Raw genomic sequence first — 14,393 nt, forward strand, 5'->3', positions numbered from 1 at the left:
CATTTCAGCACAGTTGCTACTTTATTCTTTTCATATCATGTTTCAGTCTGATACAAAATATCTCTCCTTAACATTTGTGTCCCTGCGCATTTGGCAATGAGTTTATCTTTTGTTTTAAATGCTGTAAAAACTAATACTGTCCTTGTTCTTGTGTCAGCATCCTTGACTATTTCAGCTGCAGTATGAAGAGATTCCTGAGGTGTGTTTCATAGTTAAGTACTGATGAACAACCTGGAAACTGAAAAGAATACTTGCTTTTAAACAGAACTTGTCATCATAAGAACACTCTTTTTTTCCCCTTGTTTTTCATCCTCAACATGAAAATGGCAGTTCATTAATGAAAGAGGTGCAGCAAATCCCTGAAGTAGTCTCTGACAAGCTGCAATCAGTTCTAATGTTGATTTAGGTCCTAAAATCTGGGGGTTTTTGCTTGTAAAATATTTGGCTCACACACACAAAATGAGAATAAAAAGAGAAAGGTAATTATTATAAGATTCTGTATAGCTTTTCAGATCTATTAATTATTATAAACTTATATTTTTGCTAATAAGCATCTAGCCACAGATTTAAAGATGCCTCTTAAATGTAAATTGATTGCTACAGAAATGTCCATACTGCACATAACATGTGCTGCACTTCTACAAATACAAATGCTCATTATAATACATTATCTTTGATGTTCATAACATTAGGCTTGATCCAGCACCACTGGAACATATGGCAACTTTAATATTGATCCCTGCAGAAGCAGAAACACACAAACACTTTCGAGCATATGTCCTGATAGAAAGTCTGAAACTCATTTTGAACATAATGCCAAACAGAAAACAAGTTGAAGTGGAAGAAGTCAGTTTTTAAATGTTCAGAATGAAAAGTAAACAGAGCAGAGGAACATACATGTAATAAAGGAGGGGAAAGATTGGACAAATTGATAATGACTACTAGCAAGAACAAACTGTGCTTCCCAAAGTTCTGTATTACAAGGAATTCTTACGCATAGGATGTGTAGTACCAAAAGCAAGCAAAACACAGATTATATAATACTTCAGAAACAAATACTCTTCTGATATCACTGGAAATATTCACAAAGCCAAGTATTTTCTCTTGTAAAGAAGCCAGTCCCTCCTCACTTTTGCTGTTGGTTGTTTGCTGTCATGTCAGTGCATTGAATTTTTTCAATCTGTCAGAGAGTTAGGACCTAGAGAAAAAATATGGTGTGTTTTAAGTAACAGAAGTTTTTTCATTTGGTAGTGCTCTGCTGAGCCAGATCTTGAAAAACCTGTTCAGGATCAGATTACCCCACATTCAAATATTTTCATTATTAACTTACATTTCACCTATCTTTGACTCCAAGACTTCAAATTTAGAACACAGACTTTGCAGGGCTTAAAAACAAAGCCAGGATTGCAGAAGTGTCCCAGATCATTACACAGCTCTGTAGCAAAGCCCAAGTAAGCACTGGAAGAAACTGATCTATTCATACCAGTGGAAAGAATCAATTTCCACCTGAGCTGATGGAGCAGAAGAATTGTTTGGTCTCTGCAAGGGCTACCGGCATCACGTGTACCAATATTACATGATGGTGGGAAAATATTTGAAAGTTGTCATCTTAAACAATGTCTACTCTGAGCTGAGCATATCTGTACCCAGTCTCAATGAATTAACTATTTGTTCTTGCTCTTTGTTCCAGTCACAAACTGTACGTGATCAGCTGCTGATTTTGTTAGCTATTTTTCAGTTAATTTTCAAAACTTTTTATAGCAAAAGATATCTTTGGCTTATTGTTTTAGGTAAGCATTTGTTTTGAACTTCATACTTACTTATAATTGTAATGAGTCCACACAGTCAGTGAGAAGCAGCAGTGAAGGGAGGAAAGAACCTGCCAAAAATGAGAGGCTTAGGCCATATGGAGACATCAAGGGATATCTCTGATGTGGATGTTGCCAGCATTGCTTCTTCCTCCCTGCTTGGCATTTCTGAAAACCATTTCATACTTCTGAAATTCTCCCAGGCCTTGCTGTGTAGCACAGGGAACTATTGTCCAGTAAATGAGACATCACTGAGCTCTGTCTTTTCCAAAATGCCTGGAGTAAAAAAATAAAAAGCAGACCTTGAGGTTCTCCCACAGCTGGCATGCAGCCAATTTTAACAGCAGACCCAGATGCCTGTATACCTGCACTGAAATTAACGAGACAAGGAAGGAAGGGGAACAAATGAGATAAAGGTATGTGTATGGAGCAGGGATGACCAAGCAGAACAAAATTATGAATGTAGCAGTATCTTTCTGCAAGAAAATCAGCCCTTTTGTCATGCCTGAGGCTAGACATTTAAATCCTTGTTCATTTGATGTCCATGCCCTAACTGAAGGTTATGAGCACCTTGTGAACAGCCATAACACCACATCACCAAAAGATATGGCTGAGCAACTGAGAAACTGTGTGTGGAAGAGAATGGACCAGAGGAAGTCCAAATAGAAATTTCCACATAACTATTCATTCTCACCAGATTTCTGCGGGTAAAGGAACACGCTACAGTAAATCCAGATCTTGGAAAAATTAGCTCAGAAATATAAAATTGTGCATTCACAGCTGCAAGGCTCTTTTTGGCCTTCATGAGCTGAGTAGACTAGTGTGGGAAACGCCTCCCACACTAATTTTATGTCTGAATCCTAGTCTCCCACAGAACTGAATACCAAGTTATGTACCCCAGATGCCTTTTGGTTTAATTAGCTGGCAAAGAACAGTACAAATTCTGTGGGATTATATGTTTATGATGGGCAAAACATTTTGCACAAATTGATTTTTGACAACTGACTGAATTTTGAAAGATCAAAAACTCATTTTGCATACTACATTTGCTTAAAAAGGAAATTAAAATCTTGGCCATTTGCTTGCTATATAGCCCTTGCTCCTGCAGAGTGTGTAAATACTCACTGCTTACATTATCTTCTACTGGTTCACTACTGTTTTCACTAAAGCTATTGACATCGTTATTTAATACTCACATTAAAGTACTACAGGTAAGATTTGATTTCTTTTCCTGAGTTTTCAACAAATGCATTGGAATTACCTCTCTTCCCTTTGCACATGCAACATAGAAAAGGGGGAGGTGAGGAGAGAGTCTCTCTTGTTAAATAGTGTGTTAATTAAGCACACAACATTTAGTGGCTCACCCCCATTGAATTGCTAGATTCACCATGACTGATGGTGATAATTTTGAAAGGAGTAAGTCAAAAACATCTTGGAATACAGTTTAAAAAGAGCATTTCATGGTCTTTTGACCACTGCTTATTTCAGCAGATATGTGTATTTCTTTCCCAGTATTTGGAAGTTATTCCAGCACATGAATGCTCTTGGAATTGTTGAGAAGCAGCTAGTTACAGCAACATCTCAAGAAATGCCTCTGATATAAACCATCCCCAGAGTGTAGAGGAAATTAAATCAAGGTATTAGGAATACCCCTTCACATTTTTGCAAAGTAAAATTCTGCTGTCACATTGGAATAAGGAAATTAAAGTTGTAATAAGAATTAAATACACCTTTTCTTTAACTTTTAAAAAACACTTGGCTATTTACTCTAATTGTTTTTACTCAAGCATAGTCACAGAATATCTGGTATGGCTTAGTATTTCTTTGTCTGTGATGCAATAACAATCTAGACACAGGGAAAGAACACCATGGAAAGTCTTTCTATCTCAGTAGCCACAGAGCATCAACTCTAAATACAGGAGTAACAAAGAGAAGTCAGTCCTGATTGTTTTAATACTTGAATTAATATATTTTCCATTTCATTATTTTAAATTCAGCAGTTTTAGCTTTTTGAAGGATTTTTTTTTCCCCAGGCCATTAGCCAGCTTTCAGTTTTTGCCAAATGCCTGTAGAATGGGAGCACCATCATGAATTAAAACCCCTCTTTAGTGAATTCTGCCCACCTGTGGATAATGAGATGAATTTTCCTTAGCTCCATCCTAGATGACACTCAGCAACAAGGGCTTCTTCCCTGTGGAGTAGCTTGTCTGCAAATCCACTTTCCAATCAGAAAGTAGAAAAGCAAGCAAGCCTACAAACATGCATGTTGGGGTTGTCATTTCAGCCACAGACAGCCACTAACCTCTGCGAGGTAAGACATAATTCATCAATGTGATGAGACATGTAAATTGATGCTGAAATATAAAGATATGTGTTTTGCTTTATGTTGCTTTGCTTTTGGCTTTACATTTTGCTAGAGTGACATTCTTTTCTTGGGAGACTCACATTCAAGTCCTGAAAAAAAGAGGAAAACTTCTTTTTGTCCAACCCCTCAATGCTGGACACCTGGGCATGATTGTACAGAATAAACCCCACTGCTCTAAGTAAAATATCTGAGGAACTTTCCCTAAAAACCAAGACACTTCACAGCAAGGTATTTAAAGGTGTGTGGTCAGCTAACCTACAGATGAGCCAGTTAGAAATGCAGTTCATGCAGTGCATGAACTATGGAGTCCTTTTACACTCTAATTTCAAAATAAGGACTACACACCAACATTTCCATGCATATCTTCCAATAGACACAACATAGAATGAAGTATTCTCTCAGCTAAGGGTTAAAAAATATACAGTGAAGTATCAAAATTGCTATCCTATTTTGATCCAATTTTGATTAATCATAATTAAAACACTAATAAGCTGTTAAAGCAAGCAAGAGCTGTTCTGCAAGGATGCTCATAAGCAAGAATTAAGGGCCCCTGGCTGTAGAAAAGGAAGGAGGTTGGAGGGTGTTACTGATTTTTACTGTTTCACTTGTGTGTTGGCTAGTTGTTCCTTTCCTTACCCCACAGGTTGTGGAGGAAAAAAATAGCCAACATTTGCTGGGCTGAAATCTGAAGGATTCCAGAAAGGAACGTGTCAAAGTGCAACTCAGTCCAAATATTCATATATTCAGGAAATGTTAGTCTTCAGATGCCCACTACAGGGTCTGCATGAGTTGCTTTCTTTGGCATCATTGTGTTGCATACTGTAATTTCTCATTAGCAACAAAACCCTCAACCACAGCCTAGCTCAGGAAAACTGTAAATACATTTTACATTAGACATTTTGTTTCTTAATTATTTTCACATGTTCCTAATGCGGCTCCCTGCTGTGGGAACTGTTGGACAGAAACATGTCCAAGAAAGCAGAATACCTCCATATTTTCCATACAAAAAGAATAGCTATATCTAATCGCAGCAATAATGAGAAATTATGGTTTCAAAAGAATATCATACCATGTAGTTTGAATGATAGTTTGCCTCTGAGTGAGACAGGTAAATATGTTTTTTGATGGGGTGAAACTTTAGATTTTAAAGAAGTTTTACAAATATTCCATTTTTACTGCACTATTGCTGACGTGATGGTAAGAATTCATTTCAAGTCTGATACCTATATATTTAATTCTTGAATTTCTAACAGGAGTGTTTAATTGCATGTGGATTGTGGGCAGATTGGTAGAACAGATAGAGTTTAAGGTCCTACCATTTCCAACATTCCTGTCTTAACTTGTGTTTCTGACTACTTCTACTCTCTAACAACCTAGAGGCTAAATTATTTTAGATTCTGATGTTTCAATTTAGATACATATATTTAAGCTAAATAAAATACCTCAGAGGAATTATTTCAACAGGTTGACATGTTTTTCTTGATAACATAATTGCATTGTTTGGCATTTTAGGGCAAGAGGCTTCACAATTATTTCTTATGAAGAGAAAAAAATTAGTCATCATTAATATATTAGCATAGCCATTCTGCTATCTTCATATCTACGACTATTGCCTCAAGATCTATCCATCCAAGGGGATGCCCCTTGTAATCCCCACCCACTCCAACTCCTCCCAGCTAGTCAGGCAGTGTCTGTTGCTTTCCACTTTCTTTTCCCATTCCATCCATTTCTTTTTCCTCTTTTCCTTTCCTAAGGCACCTGAGGGAGGGGAGGAAGGAAATAAAGAAGAAGGATAAAAGAAAGTACCAATCACTTCCATCTTGCAGAAGAGGAGAAAAGATTTCACATTAAAACTTCACAAAGACTTCAAAACTGACCTCTCCTTGACAGTTACTTCATTAAATTATCTTTCTGTTCTGTATCCATAAACCTTTAGATGTTACACTTCCTATGATAAATTCTGGGTTCAGAATACCTATAACAAACTTCAAGATTCCTTGGTAATGTTAAAATGGAAACTAACAATGATGATGTAGATTAATATTTAGAGATGGACTTTCTCCTCTCAACATATGTTATCAGCAGATCTGAAATTTTCAGTTATCATAATTCCTGCCAAGGAACACTGATCTTCAGCATTTCATCATTCAAAGCAATAGCCCTATTTTATTTAGTTGAGAAGGCAGACTTTATATCAACATAATTTTATCTGGTTTTTTATTAAATATTAATGTGGAAATTAAGCAAGGTTTAAGCACTGGGCTTTAAGATTTATTTTTCATTTTGCCTGTTATACCAAACCTTTATTAACATTCTGTGAAATAAGAAATCTACAGCATCACTAATAAAATGTTTTAAGTGGTAATCCTTCAGAACCCTTCCTTGTAATGGTTGAGCATTTGCAGTACTAAACCAATGAAATTCACACATACTGTAATGGAGTAGTGGAGCGATTATTACAACATTTTTTCCAAAGTACCATGGGCTTTAGATGATTAGAGAGTAGTCTTATGTTTAAAACTTTCTGCCAAGAGTAGGGTTTTAAGTTGAGTTGGATTGGGGATAGATTGCAGTATAATGTATGTTGACAGTTTAATAACATGGGTTGCTATCCTTAGTTTGCTTTATGATGTAATACATCTTTATAGGAGTCCTTGGAGATTTCTGCTATGATTTTCAAGGCAGAGAGAACTCAATAAACTCAAATACTCTGAGCAAGATTTCTATTTCCTGTATACTTTGGACATTTTCCTGAAAAATAAATAGGTGCTACAACTTTTTAAAGTTTTTCTGACATGACTTTTTGTTTTTCTAGTCATGTAATAGATTTTAAAGGTACACTTCACATAAAGTTATACATTTTTTAAAAGTTCCCTTCTATAATGAATGGTCTTATTTTTCAGATCTCTGGGGGAATTTTCTTTTCTGTAAAACAGAGTAATTGATTTTATTTCTCCCCTTTTTCAATTCATATCATATATACATTGAGTTCACGCAGTTTGCAAATATTTCCAAGTAAAGGGCTCATATATTTGGACTAATTATCCCTCATGTTTTGACAATTAGAGGCAAAGCAGTGGTTAAGTATCAAGCAACATAAGTCTAAATAACAAAATAAAATATAGGAATTATTTCAATCTTTGCTTTCATTTCATTCTTAGAGGTAATCAGGAAAAGAAATTAATTAGAATGGAAGGAAACCATTGCTTTATATTTCAGTCTAAGTGAAAATAGCTTGAAAGGATATTCAATCCACTTTAACAGTAAATAAATTCAATTGCTAGTTTTCACAATGTTCATGCCAAATTAGATTTCAGGAACTACTGAAGGCAAATTTTTTATTTGCTAATCTCTGTTCAAAGTGTATAAAAAGAGATGTTAATTTTCAAAGTGTAGTTGCTTTTCAGAGCGGTGCGTGTAGACTATGCTATTCAGAGGTTTTCAATATTTCAAAGGTTACAGATAACCTATGATTTGCTGTGATTATGATATTTGTATAAATAGATGATTAGCTAAAAAATATGGTATTCTTCCCCACAATTTGGCAGAACACACACAGAAAAACTCCCAGGATACTCTTACAAAGTGTTTTCAGTGGGAGCAATTCACATGAGCTAGGCTCCTCTATCCTCACCAGTACTTATGACACATTCTTTCCACACACATTGAGTAAACAAAAACTTGCTCATCTGAATGTTTGAAGTAGGTCCATAAATGTAGGCTGCAGGGCATAAATCTGTACTGTTTGTCAAATAAATGTTAGCACATACTTTCTTAAAGCATGCATAAGGTATACTTTCCTGTTAAAATAAACCTATTGTAGAATAAGACTCATTAGAAAATTCCCGAGGAGCACATGGAGAGACCACCAGTACAGAGAAGATCAAATAGTGTGATACAGATACTCCATAAAGACAAAAAACAGAAACTGGAGCATCCATCTAAAAGCTTTTTACCTATTGTTTGACGCCTTCTCTTTTCACCGTTCTTTTGTTGAATCTGAAAGGCTGCACACAGTGATGTCCCTGAAGCCACTCAAGCCAAAATCACTTTCATATTCCCCACAGGAGAAACACTTATATCTTTTGCCATCAGTGGCCACACTGGCCTCTTGCCAAGAGCCTGAGGGCCGTGCCTAATTGACATTCACATCTACATACATTTTCATCCCTGGAAAATATAAGCGTACACACAACCATGACAATTGCTTAGGCTAGTACCACTGACAAGATAATCCTGACTGTTTAAATTCACTGAAAACCCATGGTTTGCTTCTACCCCCACTGCTACACTGCACTCCCACAGGCTGTAAGTGAGCATCCTGCAGGCCACAAACCTCCACAGTGCCAGAAACACGGGGGAGCAGACATCTAACCACCCTTAGCAAACTGTGCACACAAATAGGTGACAAATGAGGTAGAAAAACCGGAGTTTTCAACCCCACCGGCCATTGTCAAAACAGAGTTTTGATAAAAATTTGATCCTGCAACCATAGTTTTGGCAGCCTACTGCAGCTTCTTGGGTCTACTCCTTTTTTAAACTTGCTATGAAAATGAAAATCCTACCTAGCTCCCTGCTATTCACAAAGGAGATGGTTCCTGGTTGTGTTGTTAGGCTTGCTGAATGACGGGCAGACTTCATAATTCTTCCTGCGACTGATCATATCTGTTACTCTGCCTGTGCATCCCAAGAGGTTTGCCAAAAGAACATTTAATGTTCAAGCTAAATTTTACTGAGACAAAAGAGTTGCTTTAGCAGAGAAAATTATTATTAAAATTACTTTCACTTTCACTTTACCTGAAATTCGTCTTGTGCTGCCATGTGCACACACCCACCCTTATTATTACTATGTCAGATGTGTGCCTGTTTGTATGTGATCAATTTTCTCTTGACCAGCACACAGACAACTCCACTGGGACTCTCTGGGGTTAAGACCACAGCTTACTACAGCTTCACCTACAAGGGTGTCTGGGAGGAGGCAGCAGCACATTGCACATTCTGCAAATCAGTACAGTTGAGAAACTGCAGTGCTCAGCCCACCAGCCATCACTGGGCTGCCGACTGGATGTCTCATTTGCCCTCTACATTATTATGAATATATATACTCAAGGATCAGGTCTCAGTTTCTGCATCACTAAAATAAAAAATCATTATATTCAATAGAGGTATTAAAAAAGAAACTAACCAAGCCAACACACACCATCAGTCAATTAAAAATTATCCCCAGAAAAAAATATAGACCTGTTGCAGCTTCTTACTCTATTTCATCATATTTATGGACATGTAGAAAAATAAATGTGTTAGTTACCTGTGAGTTACCTTGAGCTTCTACAGAAAATTCTTTTTAGATGATTTTGAAGAATTGTATGAACTCAAATCTTACAAAGTCCATTTAAAACCTGATACAAAGAGAAGTTAAGTGTCTAAAACCATGGACCAATACATTCCATAAAAAAAGCTGAATTTTGCCTCCTTGACTACCACAGACCAACACACTTCATTAAAAAAGATGAATTTTGCCTCCCTGACTTTTATTACCTCTTGCCACAAGCATCACATAGTTGCAGCTGAAGCCATACAACTGCTAATATCAGTACTTGTTGAACCTACCTCTAATATTTTCTGATATACTTGAGCCTAAGTAATCGAGGCATCAAGCCCTTCCATATGCAATTGCTTGGTAAATATTCTCAATCCTGTCCCTGGAGCTTTCAGCAGATAACAGTGAATCAATGCCAGACACCCGACCCACTGATCCTCACTCTCTGTCTTCCACAACTAATAGCTGATAAATCTGCTCTGTTGAGAAGAAGCAAAAAAGAAATCAGGACAGAAGAAATCCTTCATGTGCAATATTTATTTGGGCATCAAAAGCCATCACTGTCACTGAAACTGAGTGACAGCAAACCAGGGTACTATTTTCACCATTATACAGAACAAGTCCAGCAATAGCGGGTTATGTTCACAAGATTGAAACATTCAATCAATTTCATCGTAAACTGAGGAACCCCACAAGCAGGTTTATATGGGATCCTAGCTGAAAGTTTTCCCAGTCTCCAAACATTGTTATATCTAATTGAATAAACTATCTAAAGAAAATATATTGATACCAAAGAACTGAGTAAAATGGCTACTGACAAAAGGTTTCTGTAGCACTTGAGTCACACAAAACAGTATTGCAACAAAATGTTGATGCATCAAATATGTAAATGATTAGATTACAATTATAAAAATCATTTCAAAGCATTAAAGACATAATTGGCAGAGTTCCTACCAGTTAAATCTAATCTCCAATACACATCAGCTGTAGCTTGGCTTGTCTTGTTAGGTAAACAAAATGTGTCTTGACTGTCATTGCCATAAAATATTAATGCACTGGAAGTCTCTAAACCTTGCTAAGCATAAGGCCTATTATCACACTTAAGAGCAAAGCAATCTAATAAATCGCTGGCAGTATAAAAACTAAGTCAGCTGGCAGAGACAGTCATCTCCCTAAGGGATAGTAAGAGACTAATCTTCAACTACAGCAGCTGCAGTTCCAGAGAAATTGTGTTTCCACTGCTCAGTAGAAATACATTTGTGCTGAATTCTGTTATTTGAACTCTAATGGAATCATTAGGGGTACCCATACATTATGAGCAACACAAAATGAACTAACCGTCTATGATCTAGGTTTATTGCAGGCATGATTTTTTTTTATAGTTGTGCTTGGTCTTTGTTGCTTTCAGTTACATCCAAACAAAAGCTGAACTGCATGATTCTGCTACACATTTTCTAACAACATCAAGCTCATACATAAATAATCTTCTGTGTTTACTGAACACTGAGACGATGTCCTTAATTGAAAACAACGTACTTGTTTGGCACTGTCATGAGGTCCTTGAGGCTGTATTTAACAATAAACACAATATTGTCATATACTTTGGAACATAACAGATAACATCATGATTATGTTATTTTTATGGTGTACTTTGGGAACATACTGTGTGATTCCAGAGAAACAAATCACCAGACATACAAGACGGCACACACAAAAAGTAGTTAACAGACAAAGTCTCTTAGTCAGGATATTATCAAAATTATATATTTTCTACATTTGGTATTAATAGGGATTAATACACTTCAAGATGGACCAGAAAAAAAGCCCTAAATATCAAGAATTACATCTTTAAATGATACAAAAACATTTCATAACAAGAAGGCATGCTGACAAAAGAATCTTAAAATATCTTATAAGGAAATGTTGGTTGTTCCTGCAAAAGATTTTGATATGAAAAAAAAATATATATTTCATTTGATTGTACATTTTCCATTTAGTTCTACTTTAAGTGAATAAAAATAACTTAGTATATGAACTGTTTAGATTTTTAAATGTAAATTTAAGAATTTTTTTTTCTTGACCACTGGAGCCTGTCCATTTGATCGCATACGAATCTGTGGAATAGTTGAATTTGAAGAGGAAATGGGTAGTTCAAACCTTGCTTAAAGTCTATTAAGTCAGGCTGCTCAGGGCTTTATCAAGTCAGGATTTGAAACTCTCCCAGGACATGGACTCCACAACCTTACCAGTCAATCTGTTCCAGTATTTAATTGTCCCCATGGTGAATATTTTCTTCTGATATAGTCAGAATTTCCTGTTTTCCAGCTTCTGACTCTCTTTCCTACCACTCTGCACCTCAGGTCTGACTACATTTCCCCTATTTCCTCCTATTTGATAAGCATAAGTTGCAAAAATGGCCTCACTTCAATCTCATTTCTGAGCCTGAACAAACCCAGATTCCCCAGCATTTTTCTGTGTACCACACGCTCCAGCCCTCACCTCTTCAGGAGGACATCCACTGGACTCCTTCCACAGCACTCCAGGTGTGGTTCCATGAGCCCTGAACACACAGGAGCAATTATCCTGCTCAACCCCCTGGCTGCAACTTTGTTAATACGTCTGCACACCAAAACCCACAAGAGCTGTAACTGTGAGTTTGAATGTCATTCAATACTGCACCAGCATGGACTGATACAGTAAAAGTGACTGTCATCCAGTTATAAATAATCTCTATGATATAGTGGGAAAGGCAGGTGGAAGAACAGAAGCATGTGAACATGGAGTGAGAACTCTGAGACATTTATGTAGCTGAATATTTAACATTTCCAGCCACTGCCTGTTCTATTTTGCCATTGTAAACCATGCGTTTCCCCCCTCTTTTTCAGAAACAGAGAAAATTGCCCTTGTATCTAGTAATTCTTGTATCTGTCTTTTTCTTTTTCCTACTTATATTTGGTTTTTTCTGTGACATCCTCACCAGTTCATCAATTTTCAAAGTTGAATATTATTTTAAGTTTTCTGGAAAGGCATAAAAGCTTTAAAAGACTGTAAATAAGCTCTATTTTCCTCCTAGGGATGTCAGCTCACAAAAACACGTGAGAAACCGAGCAAGCTGGATCTGTACAGATTCAAAATAAGATAGATGTATATAAAAGCATATTTGTAACAGAAAAACATACGTCAAGCAGAACCTGCATGGCATTCTTCATAAGAATAAAGAGGTAAAGAAGACAGTGAAAGGCAGAACATTTTAAATTGATAAAAGGAAACAATACTTCAACAAAACTCCATCTGCAGAAATCATTGATAGAACATAGGAATTAGCATCTTAGCAGGATGCCAAGATTGGGCATTACTGCAACATTGGTTATGATTGCCCACATTTAAAAATCCTTCAGGTTTCAAAACCCAGTGCTCCACTCAGGAAAAAAGCATAGTGTGCAAAGTTGCTTAAGCAAACCTAATTGGCTCCCTCGTGCATATATATTTTGATACAATCTTCATGATTGCCTACTACATGATTACTTGCTATTGCCTCAAATACTGGTAATTTCTAGCTTTGAAGTGTTTGTCTTTTCACCCCTAATAGCACTTATAATTTCTTCCCTTTCTCCTACATTTAAAAATAAATTTTCAATACATGAACCCACACAGAGCTTCAGGATGTTTAAACTGTTAATTCCAGCAGATGATCAGACAGTATCTGAACTAATGACCCTGCTGCCTCAGTGGGACATTCTCTCACTGTTAACTCAATTAGCAAAGGAGGGACAGAAGTGACTGTCACTGAGTTCCGTTGTTTTTTCTATCACCAGACTAGGTAAAACCTCTAGATTTATAGTCAAGAGCCTAAGAGCACCTAGTCACTCATCTCAGCTGGAGGAACACTTTTTACTGTGTTGCAGCCCCCCTACCAGGCATCTCTCCATAGCTCTAGCACTTTCTTTTGCCTGTCCTGGCTGATATGAAATTTTCTATTACTTTCTTATACTTCCTTCTGACAACCTCCCCCTTAGACCAATTCTAGAGGTCCCCACAGACCAATAAAAATGCTGCTTTCTGGGTAAGCAAAAAAAAAAATTGCAAGGATCCCAATCCAGTTCTGAAAGTTTGGGGGTTTGCTTATACTGCAGAACCAAACATCTGCCTGAGGCTGTGAAACATGACAACATCTTTACTCTCAGGACACAGGCAGAGTCAAGGTGCCTGCACAGGAATGACTGCTGGGGTGACCATGAAATTCAGGCATGCTGGGGTGGTATTCAATGAACTTTCTTCTACCACAATAGCTGTGCTTTTCTAGGTATCTATTGGAATACATGGTCCAGAAAAAGGCAGTAAAATGTAGATGAGGCAGTAGAATAACTTGCAATAAAACTGTGGATCCATGAATAACCTTCTCAACTACAGTCCAGCTGCATGTCTTCATGTATTTCCCAACAGGTAAAACCTGTGATTTGCAAGAGATCTTAATTTACTCATATAGTTGCCTAGATAATTAAAACTGTCAAGCTATTAGGTAGTTTTTCACTGAAGAGTCATCTGAAAACAAATAGCAATTCTCTGCTTTCATCACTGAGCAGTTTCATCAAGGTTGAGACACATGAAGCTAGATCCTGATCTTATTTAAAGAAACAAAAAAAATCTTAGCAACTTAGCAGATTCAGCACAGAAAAAAATCAAAGTCTGTCTCATGAAGTCGAATCACTGGACCATTGCTTAATTACATTTGTTTAAAGTAGTAGGAAAACAGTGGCACCTGCCTCCACAAGAAAACATGAAGGCTAAAAGGATAGATTATTAATGTAACACTTTGCTAAAGTGCTATCTGTGTTAGGCCAGCTAAATGGAATCAATTTGTCAGAGACTCTGACCTACTCATTAATATTTCCTTTCCATC

General features: G+C 36.8%; 1 long non-coding RNA gene across 1 annotated transcript; it reads right to left on the minus strand.

Moving 5' to 3' along the window:
- Nucleotides 1-565: 565 nt before the first annotated feature.
- On the minus strand, nt 566-12,130 carry LOC311165440. The gene is made up of 3 exons (XR_014616921.1): nt 11,993-12,130; nt 1,821-2,084; nt 566-1,198 (listed from the first exon to the last, which is right to left on the minus strand). It is a non-coding gene; the product is annotated as an uncharacterized lncRNA (long non-coding RNA).
- Between the last annotated feature and the right edge of the window lie 2,263 nt (nt 12,131-14,393).

The sequence above is a fragment of the Fringilla coelebs genome (assembly GCF_963513975.1).
Source record: "Fringilla coelebs genome assembly, chromosome: Z".
Lineage (NCBI taxonomy): Eukaryota > Metazoa > Chordata > Aves > Passeriformes > Fringillidae > Fringilla > Fringilla coelebs.